This window comes from Charadrius vociferus, unplaced genomic scaffold, assembly GCF_000708025.1.
Source record: "Charadrius vociferus isolate BGI_N301 unplaced genomic scaffold, ASM70802v2 scaffold650, whole genome shotgun sequence".
Lineage (NCBI taxonomy): Eukaryota > Metazoa > Chordata > Aves > Charadriiformes > Charadriidae > Charadrius > Charadrius vociferus.
The window spans coordinates 4,154,776-4,180,946 of NW_009646736.1; positions in this window are offsets into that span (position 1 = coordinate 4,154,776).

Genomic DNA, 26,171 nt, shown 5'->3' on the forward strand with positions numbered 1-26,171 from the left:
TAACAATTCTATTTTGAAAAGTAAATGAATAAATTTAATCCCCAAGTACCTCAAGTATCAAGACAAAGCATTCTTCCTCAGGAGAAAAAAGATCTTTGAAAAGAAATCAGATAGGGACATTGAAAGGACATCCAGTCCATCCCAGGTCCCAAAGTAGGAACAACTATCACCACGTCCTTTCTGAGAAGTATTTTTCTAACATGCTCTTTAAGTTCATCACTGATTTCATAATCACCTGAGCAATCTTATCCAGTGCATTGCTATCCCTGCTTTGGATAGTTGGGTTTTGGAGGGTTTTTTTTCCATTTTTTTTCTTTTTTTTAGTACCTTCTTTCAATCTTTTCTGCTGCCATTTAGTTCTATTAATTCTTGTTCCATCTACTGCATAGCTTTTACTCTCTGCAAACAACATACTGCTCCTCTTTACAGCAGGTTTTTCTGTATTTGAAGACTCTTGTAATGTTTCCTCTGGTCTTTTGTTCTCTAAACAATGCAAATTGTTTCAGTATGCCTTCTAAGTTTGTTTCCTAGTTGTTTGATCATTCACGTTTTGGAGCCTCTCCAAAAAGTCCACATCAGTCTTGAAGCTACCATTCAACTTGGGATGTCCTCTTGGGACATTATTACCACATATGAAACCTCGTTTTTCCAGCCAGGTTTTAAAATGACATCTACTAAGCTGAGGGCTGTGTCTTCAGTGCATAGTTAACTTGAGTTATTTGCACTTGAGTTAATATCTCCCCAGTTAGCCTTACGTCACAGAGTCACAGGAACAGAGAAGTGGAAGGAATTGCAGGAAATCATCTAGTCCATATCCTACCTCTGAGGCACAATCAAGTGCCATATATCTATGCTATTTTTGAAAGACTCCACCAGCAAGGTCATCATGACCTCCCTAGGCAGTCTTCAGATTAGAAATACTAAATCCCCATTTGCCCATTCCTCCCAGGATGGCTTAGTCAGTTGTGTGCCCACCTTACCACGTTTTTATGATAGATAAAACTAGACTAATTTGCTTACAAGAATGTTGTGTGGTACTCTGTCCTAGCTTTTATTTGAAAAAAGGTTCCACCAAATCTACTAGACCCGTTACACCAGTATGTAGTGGCACTATGATAGTTATTTATCATATTTGTAAGGACAAGAAAGATTTTTAAAGTATCACCTAATAATTTACGCCATTATTCATTTTCAATACTGAACAAGCATTAGCTTTCTCTAAATTCTCCATGCCTTCCTTGCCCTCAGCTGTCCTTGCATTTTCAAACATAGGTAATGCATTTGCCTTCTTGACATCATCAGGTGACTCCACATTTCTTAAAGAGAAAGGCAGATAGCTTAGCATTTGCAAATTTTTCATATTATAGGATATTGTATCAAGTCCCGCTGACTTGCATAATCTCTCTTATCTATCAAGTACACCTGACCTGTTCCTTTTCAGTACTATTTTTATCAAAATTAACTGTTTTAAGCATCTGGTCATAAATCACCTTTTCTGTTGTTGTTGAAAGGAGAAAGACATCAAATAGATCACCCATTATTTGCTCATTTCCACATTAAAGTAATGTAATGTAAAGTAATGTAAAGTAAGAAGTAATAAACTTCTACTCTCCTCCACCTTGATTACTTAAGTATTTCCTTGCTATTCTTCCTTCCTTAGCAGTTGCAATTCAGTTTTCGCCTGAGCTTTCTGACTTTTCCCCACATGTCCATGAAATCTGTCATATCAGTCCTCAGCAAGTAGAAATGCACCTTTTCCATTCCCCCCCTGCCCCAATGTAGTAAGGCATGCTCATCTCTCACTGTCGAGAGCAGCCGCACTGCAAAATAACCCTTGCATTGCTCAGAGGGATTGGATTACTGCACAGAAGAACTGCGTTAGCAGCTGACAAACCATGTTAACTTGAGCTGTAGCCTATGTAAGCAGACAAGCCAGTCAGTTCAAGTGAAAACACCACCATCCTCATCTTAAAGGTTTCTGCATTTGGGCAAGACTTGAGCTGGGGCAAAACTCAAGTTATGACTCAAACATCCTGCATAGGCAAGACAAGCCCAGAGAGCACTACGAAGAGATACGTGCGGATACTTTCCTTCAACTCTGTTGAAATAAAACAAAAGCAACAGGCTGCACAGCAGAAATGGAGGCCTCACTGCTCACTCACATTTGAGCTCTAATGAGAACGAAAAGGATAAGAAAGTTTGACTCTTTGAATATTCGTTTGCTCCCAGGGTTGCTCTTTCTCTGCTTTTACATGAGCTCCTCTGCCACAGAGGGTGCACAGGAATGCTCTGAGCCCACAGAAAGTCTTCAATTCACCTGCTAATGAGACAAAAGGGTTCAGGCAGACCCAGATGAAACGTGACAAAGCATGGTAATGTGGACAAAGGGATCCTATTCATCTGTTTTACAAATAGAAAATATTGAGAAACTAATGTAAATGGGAACAAGCTGCAAGAAATGTTCTGCAACCTTAAGTTAACTATCTAAGAGCATAGCAGGCGTCTTGCTGGCATTTCTGCACTTCACTTAGCTCCTACAGTCACACAATCCTGAGAGCTTCAGTGGAAAAGAAAATAAAATCCTCCAGTCCTTAGGGAAAAGTCACAGTTTATCTCTAGAAAGCATGAAGCCGCAAATCTGAAAAGATGCCAAAGTTGACAGTTAACTGCCACATACTACTGAAGTCTTTTTTTTTTTTTTTTTCCCTTTTTCTTAAACTCTTTCTTCCCATTCCCAGGCCAGACTCAAGTTTGGAAGTCAGTGAATGAATTCCACAAGTACTACAGTTTGTACTTTCACAAACAGCTTAAAAGCGGAGGTATCAGATTTCACAGCTCTGTGAGGAGGCTGGCACAACTTCAAAGCACTTCTGAAATATCTATTACTTTATTCTGAAGAGACAATAGCCTCTCCATAGCGAAGGCTGAAACAGTCATTCCCTTCAAAAGCTGATTTTGACACATACAGCCTCTTTTGCTTCAGCAAAGTAACACCAATGTGTCTGAAATTTCAAGACCGTATGCCAAGGCAGAATTTACCTGTAAAGCCTGAAGCAAATCAGAAAGCATTTGAGATCTCAAAATTTTTAAAGGGATCTTGGGCCTGTCACAACTCAAAAATGGGCTGGATTCAAATCCCATATTGGCTTCAATGTGCTAGTCCTGGTGGAAAGTGGGTACTTTTGACAAGGCTTTTTAGCCACTAAAAATAGCTCCATATTACGTTATCAAAACTACATAACCTTTAATTTTTCTCTTGAATGTAGTTAAATTTTAAAGAGACAAATACATCAGTCCCAGAATTTATGAAGAGATGGGTCTCATAAAACCTTCCTATCTTGAATTATTTCAGATACAGCCATTTTTAAAAGACAGATTTTTTTCCTTCCTCCTTTGATGTAAAGAAAAGTTAACTTTCATAGCTTCCTGCATACATACAACACACAGGATTTTGGTTTGCCAATCAGTTTACAATCAAAATCTTTCACCCAATCTCAAGAATGGTTGCAAACTTCACCTCCCATAAAGGCAAGGGCATGCCAGAGAAATGGGGTTTTACTAGGAACAGCTACATGAAATAAGAAATAGGAGTATAAAAAACCCTGATATAAATATATCAAGAGCAGCAAAACTGACTAAGCAAATACTGTACTGAGAATACCCTTCTAAGCTCCAGGTCAATGGAAAATTTTAATTTACAACTGTATCCTGTGCAACAGAGCTGCTACAATTCCAAACATGACAACTGGGTGATATATGTCATCTCCCGTGTTCTTATATGTCCTAGTATTTCAGTTATTAAATGACAAGCTGAGCAACAGTAATACAGAGACAAGTGACAATAAAGCTACTGAAAGGACAGTCAAAATTTGTCATAGTGTGATGGAAAATATGGGAAGAACAAAACACGAGCTGCATTGACGCTTGGGAAAAAAGCCCTACAAACCACTTGAGAATTTGAACCAAGGACAAAATGGAACACTAGACACATTCATGAGGTGAGACGGCATATATTTGGATGATCCTTGATAGAAAAGCTTGAGTGAAAGGGAAAGGAAAGGGCAGCTGAAAGCATGGCAGTCTAATGCTTCATCATCCCCTCTCCCTCTTCAGAACCTACTGGAACAAAATCCATACAGGGGAGAAACAATCTCAGCATTGCTGTCTAATCATAGCTCTTCTTGCTAAAGAACAAGGGAAACAACAGCAAAGTTTCCACAGAGTTTATCAGGAAAAGGAACTTACCCTGATTACTTAATCCCCTTTTATCCTGTTGATCTGGTGCTTTGCATCTGCACTACTGCAGTCCAGTCCCTGAGCGACAAACTGTTCACAAGGTTTTCCCCCTGCCACCCATCCTCGTCATAGCACTTGTCTCACCTGAGTGCTTCATTCACAAAAATGAAAGGAAAAGGCTTTTCAACTAAATTAGCAGCTGGCTTTATCAACTTATGCTGGTTTTCCTCTGTGGGGCAGGGCAAGGTTTGGATGCTGAGGAATCTACCCTGCTCTGTCTTTCCCACCCATGAGTGACACAAGTCTATTACCAAACTTCAGGTAGATTACGAAAAGTGTGGAAACTGCCTCGCAGAGCCTCAGCCTTTAAGCCACTTAAAAGGCATGAGCTGTTCTTAGATGAGGCTACTAAATTTGGGAATCTGACTCCAGGACTGAATGCAAAGCTGATAAGTCCATCTCTTCCCCCATCCCTTCCAATAATCTCATCATGTAACCTTTATTTTTTCCTAACTTCAAATGCTGCAATGATGCTTCAAGCTAAACTCCCCAAACACTGTAAGGTCAAGAATCAGCTCTATGTTCTGTGAGGCATCCTACAGTCACAAAGTTCAAAGGCAAAAATGCAAGAAGAATCTTTGATGGAAATATAGTTTGCTTTCTCTAATAAGTCCTCAAAAACAGCAATGAGGGAAACAAGTTAAAAAAAAAGAAAAAAGAAAAAAGACAGGAATTATCTTGAGATAAAACAAAAAATAAAAGAAACAGAATCTGAAAAGACAGCAGGTAATAGAGATCAGCCACAAACCACAGTACTGGCTGCAGTTTAAACTTATTTAAATTAGGTATGCTGTCTCTTCTCCAAACGTAGGGTCTATGAGCCCATATATTGTTGAGCAAACTTTTTCCCATGAAACCATTTCCACTCCAGTTCAGAGATAGGCATTATGGTCGAGCCATGTTTCTAACGATAATGTTTGGTCTGGCAAGTTTTAGTGTGGTTATCTTGGCAAACAGATGCTTTAGCCTATGCCATTTATTTGGTCCCAATACATTGCAAATTATTTTGATGAAACTTCAAGGGTGATATGAAAGGAAAGTCATAGCTAGTAAATCACCTGGAAAGTCCCATAAAGGATAGGTCTTGATGGCCTTACCCTGCCAAAGAAACAACACTGGGTTGCTGATCTGTTACAAACTGGAAATGCTTACAATAAAAGCAGGGGTTCTTTTTATTGCAAGAAGGCAAGGAAATATGTACAGCACAAAGAATAGTAATATGACCCTACAGCAATGCTCAGCACAGAACAGAAGGATCATAACTCTTAAGAGCAGTCGGCACTTAAGTTCATAAAGTTATTGAGGCAGTTCTCACAGCATTCCCCTCTCTCTCTTTTAAAAAATTGTTATTTATGTGCATGCACATGTATGTGCACAGAGGCGCACTTTTAAATGTATGTATTATTACCTTAAAGGCAAGAGTTCACACCAAGCAGGGGGAGAGAGCTATTTCTTTATCACCACTATCTCCTTTCAACAGAAAAAGCACTGCAAATCATAATAAAATAAAAAGACAACAGATGTAAATCCCCAAACGATGTGTGATAGCTCACACAAACACGATTTAATTTTTTTTTAGGTCTGTAGCTCTTTAATGGTGCTGTACAAATTGCAATACTTTTCCTGAAAATACAAGTTTTTTGCAAATCATTCACAGTATCCACGAATGATAAAAATCACTTTTTGTAGTCCTGAATACCTTAAGAAGTTACTTTCAGAAGAGCAGAAGTAGCAGCCAATGGCTTGGTTCTCAGAAATGTGCCATCACGTCAAAGCCCAATGCAAAAGATGGCATCTGTCATTGCCTTGCACTTGTGGAAATCAGGCCAATTCTAAAAGCTGGAAATAAAAAATAAAGATACTTTCTATGCCTGTCACTTAAAGTACTTCCTAATTACTTTATGAAAATCTCACCTGCTTTAAAAACAGTAAATAGAAAATTCATAGTGCTTAGTTCTGATTCACACAGTTTTTCTCACAAACATTCAGATGCACCTCTCCAGCTTTTAAGCTGTCCTCAAAAAGAAACACAGACACGAAATACCTGCTTTTCATCTTCCTCCAACCCAAATGCTGACTGCTCAGAGTTAAGAATAGCAGCAGCAAGCTGACAGAAAACTAGGAAAAGGAGAGCATTTGAAAATTAATGCTCAGATTCACAGTATTATCAGAATAGGCTGACTGACAGCTATGATAATCTTACATACATCTACTGGAAATTTTGTTACTTAATTTCTTTCATTGCACATAGTATTATAAATACTAACAGGAATTAATATGCAGTGACTACAGTTAAATGTAAATAATTGGCCTCTTAATTTCATAGACATTCTTCAGATATCATCTAAATGGGTAGGCAGAGTTATCTGTATTTGTCTTTTCCAGAACAGATATCCCTCAAATCAAACAGCAATAGAAGAGGATTATCTAATTTACTAAGCAGCCTGCTATAGAACAGGAATCATATAGTGAACTCTTTGACACTGACAGCGATCCAGGACGGCTATCACCTGCAGGAAAAGAACTCCAAACTTACCATGGTTCAAGAGAAACTGCTGAACTGTACCCCACCTCACAGAAACAGGGCTATTACTGAAATTGAGTCCGGGCTGAATATTTAACATATTCTGAAACACAAATAATTCAACATTTCCTCCAACAGATATTTATCTTTAAATACATCCCATATAACATGTGCATCACAACTACAACATAAAGCAAACCATAACTTGAACCCCATACAAACCTCATCACTTCACGTAATTCACTAATGAATAAATGCCTAGTAAATACTTATGTTAAGGCTGTTGTGGGATAAAAATAGAACTGAGTTTTCAAGGGTGATTTGTGACTTTTGGTTAGCTTGCAGTCAGTGCTGTTGGAGCATTTGTCTTACACACATGCATTCATACACACACACACTTTGCTAGATACAGTCACCCTCTGATGCTTTTCCCATTTACCCTTTCCTCATCTTCTACTGTTCCACCTAATTCCCTTTTTCCTTCTTTTTATTTTCTTTTGAATAACCTTCATGTATTTTAGGTCCTTGGAGAAAGAAGAAAATAAATATAAATAATTTACACTAACCTCTGCATAGAGAAACAACACTGCTGTGGACACTGTCTGTTCCTTCCAGCAAGTCAGTTTCTTTAAACAAGCTGCACTCTACAAAAGGACTGAAAAAAAACTATCTTAAAAACAAATTAATTAGCTTCTTACAAATTAAATTTTTCCTTTCTGTACTCTTAAAGCTTTTATCTATGTTTTCCTCTTTGCCTCCGACAATGAAATTGATTAAAGTCAAATTACATTTCTGTCGGCATTGATTCGCTAAAGCTTTTGATACAGCCCATTCCGGATGCATTAGCCGATATGATAGATCCTGCCCGGGAAGCTGCGACAGACTCCAGACAGTATTTGAAATACAGTTATGCAATGGATGCCACAATGCCTGGGTAGTCAAATTATCTGGTCTTTACAACTGAGCTTTTTGGTAGACTGGCACACGGATCTGTGCTGGTGTCTGTATATAGAAACTGCATGACTCTTTGGACAAGGCACAGTTGAATGTGTGCTCATGAGTCACTATATACCGACCACAGAAGTGGTCATTGGGAGTAGTTCAAAATGTTTTACAAGAATGCTTTGATGCTATCCAGAGCAGTACTACTGCCCAGTAGCTAAAGTGTAATTATGCTAGCTGGATCTGAAAGTCAGGGTTGAGTTGCAAGAATTCCCTTCTCGGCTCACCAGTTCCAGACCTTGATCAAGGCCAATGTACTTTTGGGAAAGTTCAGTTCCAGTGAAAATGTGAGCCTACAGCTGAAAACCTCTTGGGTTCAGTTTTTGTTTTAAAATCTAGGTCACGTCACTCTAGGAGCAGTGGCAGACTTTCCACACAGGTGCAGAGGACATCGGGATATGCTACACACAAAAAGGTATGAACACAGAAATACTTACAAAAAATCTAACTCTGTGTGTGTGTGTTAAAAAAAATATTAACATCATTTCATTATAAGCTTTGTCTCTGGCCTGGCTATCATCTGTGATGGGGATTTTGTTATGCAGTGAAACAAGAGCAAGATAGAGCTTTACACACTGCCTGGAGCACACAAGTCCTATGTTTATTCCCAGCAACATATTCATAAATTATAAAACTGAAAGAGGACCACTTTGACTGTGCGGGCTGCAGGAATTTACTTAGTCATTACATGTTCTGCCTGCTGCTGAGACCAAGGCAGGCATTCAGAAGCTTGCAGCCAAATTCCCATTTGTTTTCATCAAGTATGTTACCACTGTGCACCTGAAAGGTGGCCCCTACCTCTATGCGTCAGGGATGAGTGATTAATAGCACTCAGATGGCTTCCCACTAGAGCAGGGTTGGGAGCAGCCACTGTCTGGGCAGCAGATCCGTCACGTCACCCTTGCAAGCACGCATGCTCCACAGGGAGGGCCAACAGCACCGTCACAGACAGCAGCGACTGCCGGCTGAGCCCTCCGATGACGTGGTGCACCTCGCTCCTGAGGCCACTTCTGTTGAGGGGAGATCAGATAAGGCCAGTCAGGAGAGGATCATCCCTCTGGTGTGAGCGGGGTTAAGTTCAGCATCCAAGCTCCACTTCGATCGCACTGTTTCCATGGCCAAAGATCACAATTGTGGATTTTGTTAGGCTTTTTCCAGCCTTCGTTGGCTATGTTTTTTAACCCACTGCTTCCCTGCATAAATATGTGTCCAAGCTTGAACCTGTCACCTAGGTTTCAGCTCCTTCAAATTGTGCTGGTGTGAAGACGGGTTACCTCTACTCTCCACTCTCTAAACTGTCTCTAAAACTGGGGATCGACTAGACAATAATTATAATCTGGAATGTCTATATTTGCTGTATGCGTCATGACGTTGGTTTACGGAAGCCTGTACACAGCATACTACCACACCAACCCGTGTACGGTTCCCATTATCATATAAAAAAACTGGCAGGGAACCATGATTTTTTTCCCCTCGCCCCAAACAAAGAATGCTTATGACATTGAACTCCCTCTTCCTTTAAGCGGCTTCATTTTAAGCCTCACTATTTATACAAAACACAACACAAACCAACACACTAATATCTTATGGACTACTTCATATAGTAGAGAATTATTTTCTGTTAATTCACGACACTCCTAGAAATTAGAGTGTTTTTTTCCTGTCTTAGGAAGTCAGGATACTTATTGTGTTTGTGTATTTCAGTTCACTCTGCCATACATTACCCTGATTAATTTTGGCAGTAACAAAGTTGGAGAAGTAATTTAAAATTATGATCATACGGAAGCATCATATTTTACTGCAGCAAAATGAGCACTCATGTTTTAACTCTTCTGACCTTTCATTTCCTGTGAAGAAGCATAGGAGGTAAAACCTTTTTCTGAAGGCACAGGGTTAAGAGTTGTCCCAGTTTTGGTTTTGAATTATTTTTCCTTCAAAATAAATGAAAATGCATAGTGTTACACATAGACAGACAGCTTTGCAGTACCAAATAGGTATACTAAAGGTGGAATTAGACTAGAACACTAAGGTTGTTAATTCACAAGGAAATCAATCTAAATTTATCTTTGTCAGCCTTAGAAAACAACAGAGAAGAAACCAAGGAATGCAAATGACAGGCATGAGAAATCTGACCCTTGCTTGCTGGTAAAGTTTGCTTTGAAAAAGAATATGCAGAAATACTGAAAACAACAAAATGTGCAAAGATAACAAAGGGAGAATTTGAGCACATTGGACTTGTAATTTATTTCCTTTGAGTTTCATTTCTTGTTTCCTTCTCATTACAGCTATTGAAATTTTTTTTAGGGGAGTATTATAATGACAGTTATCTATGTGAATTGCAAATCATTCATGGCTTAACTCCTCTTTTTAAGAATTGGCCTTAACTATTTTCAGACTAAGCATGCACTTCCTGTAATTTCCCAAAATAACTTCTGGCGATCACTGGAGCTAGAAGAGCTGCTGATTGCTGGAAAGCGATACTTGAAGTGTCTACACAAAGATCAAATATGAATTTATTAGAGAGCACCTATCTGCATGTCTATTGCAGTAAGATCAATCATTGATTCTCCACTGACAAGCTTCTGCAAGTGGTCTTCACGCACACAAATATAATAAGCACCAAAAAAACCCCAAGCAAACAAATAAAAAACACCCCAAAAAAGCCAATAAATTCTTAGAGACTTTGATCGCAGCTCTCCTTAAAAGATCTAATCTATTCATCATCAATTTATCTTACTGTTACATGTGACAAACATCCTGCTTAAATAACCACACTGTTAAGAAAATGGACTGACAAACCCACATCACAGTTATGACAATGTTATTTGTTTAGCAAGGATATCTGCTTATTTTACAGTGACAGAGGTTTCATTAGGGAAAAATTTCACTGCACTGCCAGCTAGCACGGTGTGTAACAAATACATTGTGCGAAAGAGACTCTGATCCAAACACTAAGTCCATTTTGGATCCCATCGAAAAGAAAGTAGCATGTCCTCTGAGCTGTCAGTCTTCAAGCTTCTTGCTTCTCTTCTTCTAAATCCAGAATAAGTTTAACAGGTTGTTATGTCTCACACAGGAAGGTTCCACCTTTTGAGTAGTATTGTTACCTGTGTAATCATGTTCTAAATTGTATTTATTAAATGATATTTTTTAAAAAAAAAAAAAAGTGAGCTCACTTTTTCTTTTGGAGGTCTTACTTCAAGTGAAGTCATTCCACGCATCTCGTCAGGAATAAAATTACTCAACCAGGTAAAATCACCCAGTATTCCATTAGGCCATCATCACCAGCCAAAGATACCAGAGCCTTTTAAAACTAAAATAATTCTAGAATGTGGAAAACAAGTCTTATTTCCCAAAAAAAATTTAATGGTCCAAGTCAATCTACTCACAGTAAAATCAGAAAGGCTGCAGTTTCAGGATCCACTGCCTTGAGCAGCAATTTCAAGTTAAGGATTTCACACTTTCCCCTATTCTTGGGTCCTTTAAGTCCATTCATTGATACTGCTCACAGTACATCTCCAGAAAGTTTTGCTGGCATGTTGTGGTAGTGCAGTAGCAGCGGCTGTGTAGAGGGCAAGATTTCGCTAAGCTAGCAGTATCCCTACAGTCAGCATACAGCAGCCAAAAAACGATTCAGGTGCTAAAAGTACTTCACAGAAGACAGGAAAGCAAAGAACACCAGCTTCAGCAAGGCATGTGGAGCTCACCAGTAAGGTGAAGAGAGGAGGAGCTCAACAGTAAGAAACTCCCTCCTTGAAGCATCCTTGGGAAGAGGTATTAAGAGGAGGGAGATGACTACCTCACTGTGACTAAGAGAGTCTTCTGTTTTGACAGGGCACAAAGTCAAGATGTTAGTGGAGAAGAGCATCATATCTTCAAGGAAGCTTTAAAGATCTTCATTTCATAACCGCTAGAAAAACACAGACATCCCAAAGCACTTATATTTGTATATAGAGCCATTCTTAATTTAAAGATATACTTGCTTTAAGCTTCTGTATTTAGTTTATAGGCTTTGTTTAGTAAAAATCACTTCAGTGAATCTTCAGCAGGCATTGCATCGGTCTTCCTGAATAGCAGTGATGTCCTGAGTCAGGGTCAAGTGCGACTTCCATTAATAGATTACAAAGAAGGTTTTTAGAGAAGAACTGCAGACCTGGCTTAAAATGTGTATCTTCTGGTGAGAACACCCTGACTGTGCAACAGTTATATTAAAACTCAAGAGTGGAAGGGACTGCTTGACTAAATACCAAATTAAACCTTCCAGCAACCAAGTTTTCTGACAGAGCAAGATGATACTAAAAAGAACAGAGGAAGCACTGAAGTGGAGGCTGAAATCTGGAGAGATAAGAAGGGCTGGACAGTACTCCTGTTCTGCAAAAACAAAGTTTACATAGTTTTTTTACAAGCATTTGTATATTGCCCAACACGAGATTTGAGTACTTCTTATTCTTTACCTAATCCTCCTAACAACTTGGTGAAGAAGGTAAAAATCATTTTTATTTTGCGTACACAAAACTAAGGCAATAATATTAAATGATTTATCCACAGTCACACAATATTTTGGAAGAGGTAAGAACAAACAGCTCACTCATGTCCGATTGTTAGCTCCAATTTGAAAAATAAGACAGCAGGCAGAAGTCTTTTGTCCTTTCATATATGTGTACCACGTTCAGATCCTTCTCTTTATCTTTCACCTCAGACGACAATCCTCAGGATGAGCCACATGACTGGGAGACTGGTGATGAGCCAACAGACTACCAGGACACTTCACACAGAACAAGCCTGACAGGGAAGCAGCCCAGGAAAATCATTCCCTGGCAGACATAGGAAAGAGAATTTTGGCTTACCTTTTGCTGTGGGGTCCTGCTGAGGTGACACTGATGGTGTGGATGAAGGAGATGGACTGCATGACTAAGGGAAGCTTGCAGGAACTTCACCAGCAGGCTGCATTACAGCAGTGAGACGCACTTACGAAGAAGCTGAAATTAATGAAAAACATGCTACTGATAAAGTCACACCAACAGTATGAGCTAGATTACTCTGCCATGCAGCTGAGGAAAGCCAGAAGTTGTGGTAAAATGGCAGGCTGGGGAGGACAGCAATGACTTCCTCCTCCGAGGAGGTAAAAGCATGCAGATTCAGTGCACAGGGCCTTTAGGCCACTCTAGAGAAAAGACAATCAAATTCTAGTTGTTGAAACCGCAGGAGTATCTAAAGGTTGTAAGAGGACCCCCTGTTTTATCTGAATTTAGTCAAATCCATATTTAAAGGACAAATAACCAATTTTTGGCCCTTCATGGGCTCAATCCATGTTTTGGATTGAGACTGCGACCACAGGAACTGGACACTCACCTTATTTCCATTGACTTTTTAAAAACAAAAGCCAACAACCTGTTGTTGATTTCAGAAGATATGGCCTGAGGAAACAAACACAGTAAGAAGTTTGCCTTACACTCACCTCAGCTGACAGCAGAGAGAATCAGGATATATGAGAAATTTTGTTGTTCTCAAACCTTAATCAAATTTCCAAACAGCAGTTTAAAAACAAATGAAATGCTGTTCTAATTCTCTAGCTGAAGATGAAACAGTAAATTGACAAGTGGTTATAATTTCTTCTTTCAGTTAACGTTCAAAATTGGAAAAACAGAGCACCACAGCAAAGAAACGTAACAGGGCAGTACCACTCTCCACAATAAACTGAGGAGAAAATCCCTGACATTTCAACTTTATTGTATTTTATTGACAATAAATAAGTCATAGCATAACTGGCATCTTATTCAGTCTCATTAATAGTTAGTTATTAAAGCACAAAACCCCAAACAAACAAGAGAAGGAGCGACAGGAGCTATCACCTCCTAGGTGAAGAGGGGAGCGGCTGAGGGCATTTGCCCCCAGGCCCAGCACAGCTCCACGCAGCAGGGAGGGACCTTCAGCCCCACTTCCATGACAGGAAGGTTCCCTGTGACAGCAAACAGCCAAACCGTGCCAGGCTGATTTCGAAGTTAAAAAATGAAAGTATAAAAGAAAGGCAGAGACTGTGACTGCTGCATACAATATACTGTAATGCCACAAGCCTCCGGATAGTCAGACAGGAACAGAGCTGTGAAGAAGAATTTTTTCTTTTCAGAAATTACTGGCAAAAATATCAAAGACATTATCTGGCATTTTCAATTGTTTTTCAATTCTGCAGCACCATTTCTGCCTTAATGGGTTTTTCTTGCAACCCTCTACAAACGTAGTAGGTGACCTGTCCAGTCACGTCCCTCTCCTCTAAATAACCAGTGCTTCTGTTTCCACAGACAGAAGCACAGCCTTGGAGTAACTGAAAAAGCACAACCATTTTTTAGAGGCCATGACACAGAATAACTCCTCTTCCTGTTGTTCTGATTCCATATTGTTTATCTGCCTACAGATAACTTGATTTCTCCGAGATGCATTCAATTGGTTTAATCTACAGAAGGGATATAGGTTTTATTTTATTCTTGTACTGTCCATCTCCACATTTAAGTGTCAAATATCCTAACACAGCAGAAATGGGAGTTTTGGGGATCCTTGCAGCCAGAGGGATACCCACCAGAGCCTTTCTACAGGTTGTGCAGCATTAGGGGGATTTCCCAGCAGTGACTTTTCCATAATCCTTGGGCAATGCGAAGTACCAATTTTCAAACCACCTACCAATTCAGATCAGGAGTTCACAATGGCACAGAACCTTTTACAGAGAACATGCTCCCAGCAAGCTTCGCCAGGCCCAAGGTGTTCGAGTTCCCATTCCCTCCAACAGGCCTTGCACCCAACTTTACTCTGTCTTACAGTACAGATGCAGAGTTCTTGGGGTTTTTTTTCTGTAACATCTGAGCCTGCCCACTGCAGGCACAACTAATGTTTGATTATCCTGCAAGTCCAAATGTAGAATACAAAACTTTCAACCTGAAAGTATTTAAATACAGAAGTTACAATAATGCTGGCTTTCTCAAGTAGTCATTGATTAGCCTTCACCTTTTCCTCTTATATATAAAAGTTCTTTCAGAACGTACATTTGGAAAAAAGCAAATATGACGCATCATGGTCCTCCCAATCTTAGATCCCTCATTTAATCTTTTTTGAGAACAGTATCACCTCAGGAGTACAAAGACAAAAAAGAAAGAGTTTTTCTACAAACTAAGACCGCAATTGTTTTCATTTACACTGCTTTCCATTCTCCATCCTATAGCCTGAAGAACTTCATACGGTTATCCAGTAAGTTCACAAACAACTCATTCATGATATCTTCGAACTTCATATGGTTATCCAGTAAGTTCACAAACAACTAATTCATATCTTCAAAGTCACAGCTTAATGAAATCAGTAATAAGCAGGTAAATACAAGGTGAACTAGGCAAGGGTGAATAGACCTTTACACCAGTGAACTAGCCTCCAGGCTTGCAGGCTGAAAAAAAACCCCAAAATCAAAAAAACATCAGCTGCACCCAAAGATGGGTTGGGGGTCACACAAGAGAGGGGCAAAAGATTTGCCCTAATTTCATTATTTTCAGTATTACTTCTTTATACTAAGCTAGCTTAGGTGAATTAAGTTGCAGCACAAAGTACTCAAACATCTAACCAGATTAATTCAGTGAACAATTGATACGCTGTACTTTAGCTGCCACCAAGTACTAGCTTCAGCTAATCATTTCAAAATCAAATGTGAAGGCTGTTCATATTGCTGCATTAATCTGCTGCTGCAGAGTAGTCATGTAACTGAAATATGGCACATGCTAAGTTGATTGGACCCATTTAAGCACATACTACTCATTACACAGCCCTTGAGTGTAATAGAGGGCATGAATAATAGCTTCAGCTAAAAGTCAGCTGGTAGCAAGATGGACACGGATGCTTAGTTCTTAAATATGCAGAAAGTAAGGCTACAGCACTAGAATATGCTTATAAATGTGGCCCGAGTTTCCTTTTTGCTTTCTGAATTTGTACCTTTGCTGGAAAAAAAATTAATAAACACTATAGCAGACATGACATTTTAAATACTAATGCAAGAGGTTAATATCAAAGACTAGAAGGACAAAAATTTATTTAGAGTTCCACAACATACACTCCAACTCAGCATCAAATTGAGCTTGAACACAGCTATCCTTGCAAAAACCCAAGTCTTTAAGTGTTGCTTGTGCTCCTGGAGACTGTTTCAAATGGTTTTTCCAACCCCATTCATTTTCAACCAATAGCACTAATAAATGCATTCAGTACAGACTTTTTGAAAACTGAAGCTGTCTGTGGAGCCAGAAAGGAAGTCAAATAATAACCAGAAACTTCCACTTGAAAAAAAAAAAATCAAAGCAAAATAAACTCCTGAGCATCTGAGTTTTACTAGCTAATACAGGACTGATCCCATTTGTTCATTTTCAAACTTAAAGACATGATAATCTGTTCTGTGGCAGCCAGAACAAAAGAATTCATAAAAGGATGAGATAGTATAGTACCGTATTTTTGAGGCATTTATGCTTTAATTCAAAAGGGTTTGGTTCATAATGGTCTATTTAGTATAAAGTTTGCAATTTATAAGAATAAAAATCTATGCAAGAAAAGAACCAAGAGTTTCAAGTTTGGTTATCAATGCATTTTGCTTCAAAAACCTTTTCAAAACACTTGCTTAACAGGCATGTTTAATTTTACTAGGAAAAAAATAACATAAAACCAACACACGTTAACACCATTAACAAGCTGTTTCTCTGGCCACACATTACTATTAACATGAATGGAAATCCACCAGATCAGCACTGTCCTTCCCCCACCATTCCCTTCCATGATGACCATTGCCAATTCCTACAATTTTTTAAAATTCATATTTTATGAACAAAATTTGATTATAGATGTATCACCGTCAAATACTTCTACCAGGATTAAACATACTCTCTAATGCTTTTTAAAACTTAACAGTAGCTTCCAGTACCTACAAACCTATTATTTCAGTAATTGCGAGAACATGCAAATTATCTGAAACAATGCAAAGCACAATGGCCATAAAACACTGTTCTGTCCAAGGCACTTCAACATCAACACAGGCTAATATCTAGCAACCAAATCAACACAATGCACATTTATGTTAATTCATTAAGCAGGAGAAGGCTGTGGGCAAAGGGGTTGTGGGTGAGGTTTTTTTGGTTTTACTTCAGAACATACACAAGTTTCATTGCAACTAAACCCACTAAAAAAAAAAAGCCAAACCAACAAAAGAAGGATCTTAAGATAAAATGAAAATGGGTAACTTACAAATTTAAATACTGGTCTGATGCATGTGGTTTTCTTTTTAAAGCAAGTGCTGCCTTCTCAGATATTAATGGTTCTTTGGAAAAATACACACCAATGCTTATCAAGAGTAATAAGCCAGCTACTGTGGATCGACTTGCCCTTTCCTACATAAAAAAACAGCAAAGCCTCATGTCTTTTACTGATTGGTATCAGTCTCTTTGGGAGGAGACTGTTCTGTCAGCAGAGGCCAAGATTTCCACAGGCAGCACCCTGGGCAGTTGCAGGTCCTTCTCAGGCTGCAGCCTCACCGTGCAACATCCTCCTCAAATCTGCCAGCATCACCACTCATGCAATTGTTCCCAGTGATCTGAAATGATTTAAGTATTCTTAAGCTGCAAGTCCTTTCTTAAGTGAATAGTTTGACTTGACACGGTCAAAGTGGTTATGTATGTGCAATAACACCAGCAGATCTAAGGGAATGGTACGCCTCTGGCAAAAGGAGAGGTGAAAAATACCTGTGCAACAGCCCCTTCATCTATACTGCAGTCAGAAGACGACATTGCATTAACCACAGCCTAACCCCAGACATCACAAACATCTCAGGGGAAAGAAACTCCTCCTTAGAGGGTTTGACAGCCTTCCTGCAGGGAGAGCTGGTGCTCTGAGTGCCTGCTATTTCCAGATAACAAGAATCCTGTCGAATGTGTGCTGGTCCATGGAGTTGCTTTGCAGAAGCAGGAGGAGGCACCAACAGGGACCTGACATGGCTTCAAGTTCAATTATCACTTCAGCAACATTTTACTTGGAAATCCATGATCTCACTATTCTTCCAGTCCCCAAAAGAATAAAGGTTCTGCAAATGCTACGCACAAAAGAATTTCTATCTGCGCAGAACCAGAGTGGAGCACAGGAGAGTCACAGAAGAATTCTTCCTCATCCTTCCTCTTGCACTGATTTCCAGACCATCATCTGGATCGTTCTTTTTAAATTTTATGCTGAAGTCCTGCTATGGCTTCCAGTGATTTCACTTGCTGTGAACTCTTCCACCAAGTTAAGTGGAAGGAGGGCTCTATCCTGAAGATTCTCCAGAAAACTGAAACAAGAGCTTTAGTGAAATAATTCAAGGAAGCATACTCCCTACTACACCTATTACACTTGACTTTATTCTTAAACTATGGTGACCCACAGCCATTCTCAATTACACGCAATGGAAACATCAAAGAAAACTGGTGGGACAATTTGAGATATTTGAGACAGCTTACCAAGAAAACAAAAAAACCCAAAAAACCACTACAGCAGATAAAACAGTATCTAGTTTATTACATATAGAAAGAGATTTCCAGAATTTACAAACACCCACATTTTCATTCCAGGGAAACAGTCAATTTGAAAAGTTCACCCTTTTTGTTTTCATTTTGTTTTGTGGATTTCTGTTGGTTGTTTTTTTTTCTTTACAATATATACAATGGAAGACTTTGATTTCTTTTTTCCAATTTTTTTTGTCAGTTCCTGTGCAATTGATGGATTCAAGTTGACACTTGTAAATAGCATGTACAGTAATGTTTGTCTTCATTGTAGTTAATACAGACTATTATTTTACAAGGAGTACAAAATTATTTTTCTTTTGGAAAGAACTCAACATCAGGGTTATCTTACAACTGATAGTATCAGTAAATATGACTGTACAATCAAGGCCCAGGGACCAATGATTCATATTATATTATTTTCTGAATTACAATCTTAAAACAAGAATAGTACCCTACTCTATTCTTAGAAGCCTTGTTTTAAGCAGGTTTCCCACTCTGTTTACAACAGAATATAGTATACCTCAGTTCCACATCAAAAAAGATGTGCTGTAGGAAAAGTTACATTTTAATTAAAAAAGTACATGTATAAATCAAAACCTATGTTAAATATTTAATACTCTTCAACCAACATTAAGTTTTGTATGTAATAATTTACAATGATGATTTGTCATACAGGTTTTCAGCAGCAAATGAAGTTGTGTAAATGTGCTAGTAAAATACCCATTCTCACCATGACATAGTGGTGGGCACATCAGTTCATTGTGGCCAGCTAAGTCCTTATGGTAGAGGATGAAGTAAGAGAGACTCATTGTCCAGGTGTCACAGTGCTTCTGCTTGGCACAACACAGGATGTGCAGCTCAGTCAACTAACTCCTGAGGTTTGTGTAAAGTAAACAAACTGAACTGGATGCATCGTACCCATTTACAGAGGAAGAGGAGGAGAAGGAGGAGGAGGAGGTGAGGTCCTAGTTGTGATAGCATGAAACATTTATAGTCTTGATACCCATGAGTTAAAAGAAGGATTTGCTGAGGTTGTATAGGTCATCATTCTGAAATTGAAAAAGAAAGAAAATTAGCATCATGGGCACTTTAAAAGCTTTACTGTAATTATTCCCGCCCCCATATTTATTTTTTTTTCTTTAAAAGAGTTATCATCTAAACTGAAAATGTTCACACCTTGAAAAATTATGGCATACACAGTTGAACAGTACTCAAGCATGTGAATCCCAAAAGCATTTCAAACAGATGTTGGCAGTAAAATTCAAAGTAGTCAGAAATACATTTAAAACTTGCAAGAGATTCACCTAAGCAGAAACAATTTAAGTGTCCACACTGATTAACTCTGCAAAGCTTCTGTGACAAGAGAAAGAAAAGTTCAAACCATTAGCCTGCTGTTGGTGTTTTTACCCACTGCAAGAAAGATGCATTAGGTATCAGGCCTCCTTGTAGGGCTTCCTGGCCACCTGCAAATGCCATGGCTTGCATGAGAAGGATGACCAAGGAATGGAGCATTAGGGGTGCAGCGTTCCCTACTGACATACAAGTTAAAAAAAAAATGTATCCAGAAAATCCTGTTAAAGTCAATAAATTTATTTACATTCAGCTTCTCTCTCTGAGAGACGACTGGGTGAATAACCAGGTCCTGCAACCCTAATAACGCACAGCATGGGTTTACTGGGGAATGACGCCAGAAGCTGCCTTTGACCCTGTCCCACCAGTCCTCCTCCTCTCTTGGCTCCAGCCTCCCTGACCCAGCACACAGCACAGCTGCCTCTGTCAATGAGTCCTCTTAACTCCGCTTTTCAGTTGATTTTACACAGCCAGGTCACCAGTACAGGGGCTCTGGTCACAACTGACGTAGTGCGCAGTGAGGCGTTCTTGGTGCCCATCTGCCTCGTGTCCTGTCGGCCCCCAGTGGGGAGCGGTGTCCCCGCTGGAGGACGCAGGGTGGATGTGGCAGGCCATGCGGCACCTCCCCGCTGCACACAAGGCCCTGTGCAATGGCCTGCCGTAGGCACGCAGAGCGGGGCGGCCGCGCAAGCACACGATCCCCGAGCCACCCCAGAGCGCAGCCCCATCCTCCTCTGCACTATGGTCCCACGCAGCCATACCCCCTGGGGACTGAAAAACGCACCACCGAAATGAGTACCGCTTTTGTTTTAACTGGGGTTAGAGAACTACCACGATTTACATTTCAGGAGTTTCACCTAAAATCTGATGAAGCAAGACTTAGATTTTACATAAAAGTGTGTCTATTTCTCTATTCAATATTAACTATGCTCCTGAAAAGATAGGTAAACGGTGCATTTTCCTCAGTACAAATACAGGCTTCCCATAGACACACTGAAGTAAAAAAGCTGAAAAGACCTCCTGTCCCATATTCTTTAATTGCCCAAGAAACAGAATTTACTTTGTGTGGTCCTTCAAGTGAAAGGAAAGCCTATCCCTGCAAATGATGCGTGGTATGCTGTGAAAACTCCCTGGAGAATTATCTCACAGATCTCTTATTTATTTACTTTCAACTTTCTTCTGCACTCACATTGCGATCTACTGGAATGTTCCTACCCAAATATCTATATACAGCTTCACATAGCTTTGCAGCTTTCAACTATGTTGGACCTAAAATTAGCCACTAATGCCATACTTTATTAATAAAGACAAGCAACAAAGGAGAAATGGCTTCATTTAAACGGGAGGAGCAAAGCGCGTGTGATTTGCGTGCTGCACAGCTGAGGCGGGTGTTTCACACCCGGCTCCCGTCCAGCAGGGCCAGAGGCACATCGGGTGCCACCAGCAGGGTGCCACGGCCCGACCTGTCCTGCACATACAGGGCGAGCGGAAGGAAAGCAAGTAACAGCTTTTCTACATCACCAGACTTTATTCTGCTAAGAGATCTTTACATAAATAGCAATTTGCAGTATCAGGACCAAGTATTATGCCTCTTCACTAGTATTCAGGTCATCTAAACTCAAATACATCATGTATTGAACAAAATAGTCTGTCCAATCCAAATCCTCACCAATTCAACTAATACGGTCAAGATGCGACATCACAATTGCTACTAGCGAGCATTCACTTCTAGATTCGGGAGTCAGAAGAACAAAGGAAGAGAGATTAACAAGTTTATTTGAAAAACAAACACTTCCTAGAGGAATTCTCTAACAAAATAATACTGAGGAAACCCACAGCTACAGAAACGAAGATACGTGCATGTGTAAAGAGAGTGAAAAAAACACAGCAGGCTGAAACATCCAAGAGTCTGAGGCTTGGGATGAAGAGCCAGAATCATGTAGGACATGAACTGGCACAGGCTGCATTTCATACAAACTTCAGCTGGAGGTACGACAGGACACAGGGGCACGGAGCAGTTTCCAGCTTGTAATTACACATCCAGTATCTTCAGCAGTACAACATGGAAATCTATCTATCACCCTTTGATAAAAATATATCGGTAGCTTTTGTTTTCTTCTAATTTTGTCAGGAAAAAAAAATTTTGGCACTTTGCCAGAGACCCTCTGAGATCATTGATTACAATTATTTGTTTTCACAGCCCCAATTCCTCTGACAAACCTCTTTCCAGAAAAGAAAAATGGTGTAACTGAGAATGACAGCCCTTGCTATTATTACAGGGCAGTAGTGCCTGTTCCGTCTGAATGCACACAAAGATGCCAAGAAAACAGCCATTCTGAGAGCAAAGCTGCTCTTCCAAGGTCACTGGAAATACAGTCGAGCTGTAAGGCCTTGGGATCCACGGAATTCTTGTTTGTACATAACTTATACCTAAAAGCCCCATTCTCAGTTTTAGTGTACAAATGTTCTTTGCTGGACTTCTTAAATTTTTGCCAAAACAGTCTCAATCTCCTCTCTCCTCAGTGAATATTACCGTACGTTTCAAGGCAGAAGTACCTTCTTCGGAACTGAAGTCATCGGCTGGATACCTCATTGTTTCTTATCAACAGCCATCAGCATTTCCTTAACAACACATACAAGAGGGCAGAAGACAAGTGTTTTCATAGAGAGCGCAAGGACTGCAGCGAGCTGAGGTAAGGGTCATTAAAACTACTGACATCACTGTTGGCAACCAGAGAAAAGGGAAAACCTGTGTTTAATCTATTTCCTATTCACCACAAGCTTCAGCTGGAGTCCCCAATAATGCAATTTGTGGTTGACTTTATGGAAAAAATTAGTGATGCAAGAAAAACGTACTGAAACAAACAAGCATCTTTAAAAATGACTACAAGGTACCTTTGACAAGTAAGTAGTCTCTGCTCAGCATCTGTTACAACACACATGCAGATAACACACACGCACGTTCCAGCTGGCAATGCTTTCTTCTCAAATCTATTAGTCCAGGCTGGATACGACACAGCTAACTGTAGTTACTATTACAGCCCAAGTCCCATTCTTAAATCCAGTAACCAAACATAAGTTGATAGTTCATTTTATTTCCATTATCATGGAGCCGGGAGAAGGACAGGAGTGCTTAGAATTTGAACTCTCTAAGAGCAGAGTGTCTAGACAATGTAATAATATATCTTTCCTGAAGTTAACAGAATTTTCATACATAGAATGGACATGTTGTTAAAATACACTTAAAGCGTAATTCTTACTCCTTCCTTACAATCCGTTCTCTTTGAAAAGGAACCAAGGAGGAACAAATATATCAAAAGAAACAAAGTGAACACTCAAGTGATCTTCAAGCACAAGACTTTCCAGTAGCCAATTTGAACTTCTATTTGCTATTAAGGGCTACTAAGGCCTATGTGTCTTGTCCCTAAAATACCAATAGAAATGCCCTTCCAAAGGGTCATTTCATTTCAAAACAAGTAAAATAAGGTGGAGGTGCTGTTGAAGCTCCATAATCACTTCAGCAACTAAATGCAACTCCTTTGTCATGGATGAATATGCAAGGGCAAAACGCAGCTCCCAAACACCAGACCTGCTTAGTACCCTGTGACACCTTTCCAGTGCTGGCTGGACATGTGTTTAGGAAACAACTCTACAGGCAACAGAGACAGGTCAACCAAAAGATGACTCCTGAGTGAAGAAAATGCAGATTTTTCCAGATCTGCCAAAGGAAGATAATTTCTCAACTCTGCCATCAACCTTGTTAAATCAAATGTATTCTCCAAAACTGTACGTATCCCACCAGCCCTTCCTTTGAAACAATGAGCAACAAGGACTGGTTGAAGACTCCTCTGTCAAAGATACTAGTTACATATAAAAAGGTTTTAGAAAGTAAATGCATTTGTTGTTTACTTTAGGATCACATAGTATATTCTATTCCATGTGGAATAAACAGTGATTTACTGCCTAATGAACACATCTACCTAGTAAAAAATAAAAAGCTCAGGAACAAAACCTCAAAAGAAAAAGACAGCCATTATGAAAATGCACCAGAGGACTTGTGCAGAATTTCACAAGTCGCGCACAGTCTGCAAGCAGCCTGGGCACCCTTTGTCTGGGCACGTATAACCAAGTGTCTTTAGAAATCTGACACAAAGTAAACACATTAAGTAGTCCTGAAAAACTCATTTACACCTCTTGGTGACATTTGCATGAGTCATCATCTAATTATAATGAAACGGTGTGCACCTACTTAAAAGCTGAATTTATCCACAAGTTGTTGTGTTCACCATACTGATGATCATAAGTAGTGTCTGTTTACATTTTTCTTGGCATTACTAACATGCACAGATATGGGAAGTATCCCATTCAGATAAATTAAAAACACCAACCAAAATTTCAACTAGCTCCAATAACTTCTTTTCAAAGAGATGCAAATATGTTGTACAGTTTCCCCAATCTCTCAAGGACCGTTGAAAGAGTAAAGGAATGCAAGAAGAAACAATGGTTGCTCTAGTATGTTAATTGCAGCTTGAGTACTAACAAAAGGAATCCAAAATAGAACTAAACAAGGTAATTACAACATTGCTATTTCACTTGACAGGCTATAATCTACATTTAATAAGCCTAGATAAGCTTTTCTTCATTGTACCCCAAAATGCCTATTTCAGCTTCTTGTGACTTTAAGGGGGGAATTACTGATTCAGTTTCACCAAGTCCTTTCTTATCAGGCCAAGTAATTGGATTTGGTATTTTCATCCCCTTTTTCTTCTCCATATAGGTAATCATTCACCGATGGAGGAACCTAAGGACCAGTAATAGATGGTACAGTCTTTCTGCTGTAAGTTCAGACAAAATTCACTCCCTTCATGTACAGCACTAAAAAAAAAGTCATCCTCACCACAGAGGAAGATCTTCCTCTTTTCCCCAGAAAAAGGTGGGGAAAAAACAAAAGCTAAGAGGCTTTTAAAACAAGATAATGAGGAGAACCAGGTTCTTACATTTAAGAACCCACTTCTGGGGTGTAAGTACAGTGGGAAAACACAAACTAAACCACACGCATTCTTTGGATGAGCTTCTGCCCAGCAAAGAATTTATGTTTGATTTCAACTTCACAGCATGTCAACCTTATTTAAACTCACACAAGACAAAACTAAACCCATGACTGAGGTCAGCAAGAAAGGCTGCTGCCACTGACGGGAAGCCAAGGCCTGCCTGCCCCAAGCACCTAGCACAGGAGAGCCACACTACTGGAGGTCAGATTTGCCCATTGCCACCTGTAAAGAGGAATAGAGCCAGCTTTCCGCACTGGTATATAAAGATACTGGAAAAAAGGAATTCACCCAGTTTGTATGTAGAAAAACTATTTAAGAGATGTCCTGCTCTATTACACAAATCAGCAGCAGTTAGGTGTTGGACCAAAACTGACTTGACCCAAGTACTAGATTTCTGATTAAATATTTTCAATTTTGAGAAAAAAAAAGTTACTGAGTTTGTTTTTCTTGAAGACTAAAACAAACAAGACATGACTAAGTCTAGAAAGAAAGAGCTTAAACGCAATAGTCTGTTTTGTAAAGAAATTCTACAACTTTTCTTGTAGTGATACAGCTAAGTGATAAAGCAAAACAATTGTCCATAGTTGCAAAACAAGATACAGCCTGATTATATCCCATTAAAAAGTGCTAAATTTTAAGTGGGATTCTCATATTTGTTTATTCCAATTTTGTAAGGACTGAAGGTCTGGATCCTTCCCCTTCCTTTAGTAATAGTCCAGCTGAGTAATCAGTTAAAGGTTGAGTTCAGCTTACACAAAGAGAAATTCCTTTTGTTTCAGGACTGAAAATAAGAATGTTACTATGAAGCCAGAGAATGCAGGATCTCACAAGATCAATACTCCAAGTTCATCCCAAATTTTCTCGTAATGCTTCTCTAATACTCTTGGCAGCATCGTTTGTGTTTTATGTCCCTCAGATAAAGCCAGTGCTGGCCCAGGGTCTTCTCCCCTCTCCCAGACTGCAATGATGAGAAGGGATATCAAAACCTAAATGTGTATCATGCAGTTAATAGTGTCAGCCTTCACAGGATAACATTGATTCTGTTTTTAAGATTCAAAGAAACTAGCAAATTCAACGGCCAGGGTCATTAATTATTTTGGAATTTGTACTGTTCAGTCCACCAAGTTTTCAGAGTCTAACCCTGAAGAATTCGGGGTAATCATGCTTCCCCTGATGACCCAACAACCCACTCCGAGTTCAAGAAAGCAATGGTGAAGTATGCTTTGTATGGCTGTACCCTTGACAGAGGAAAACACTACTCAGTATTTTTCATTATCAAACACATAACCATATATCAACCATATTAATACGGGGAATCCAGAAACACAACTTCATTACGCAATTTGTTTCTCAAAGGAGTTTTCTTAGCACACTCTTTTTTTAAATTACTTTTATGGTAGTTTG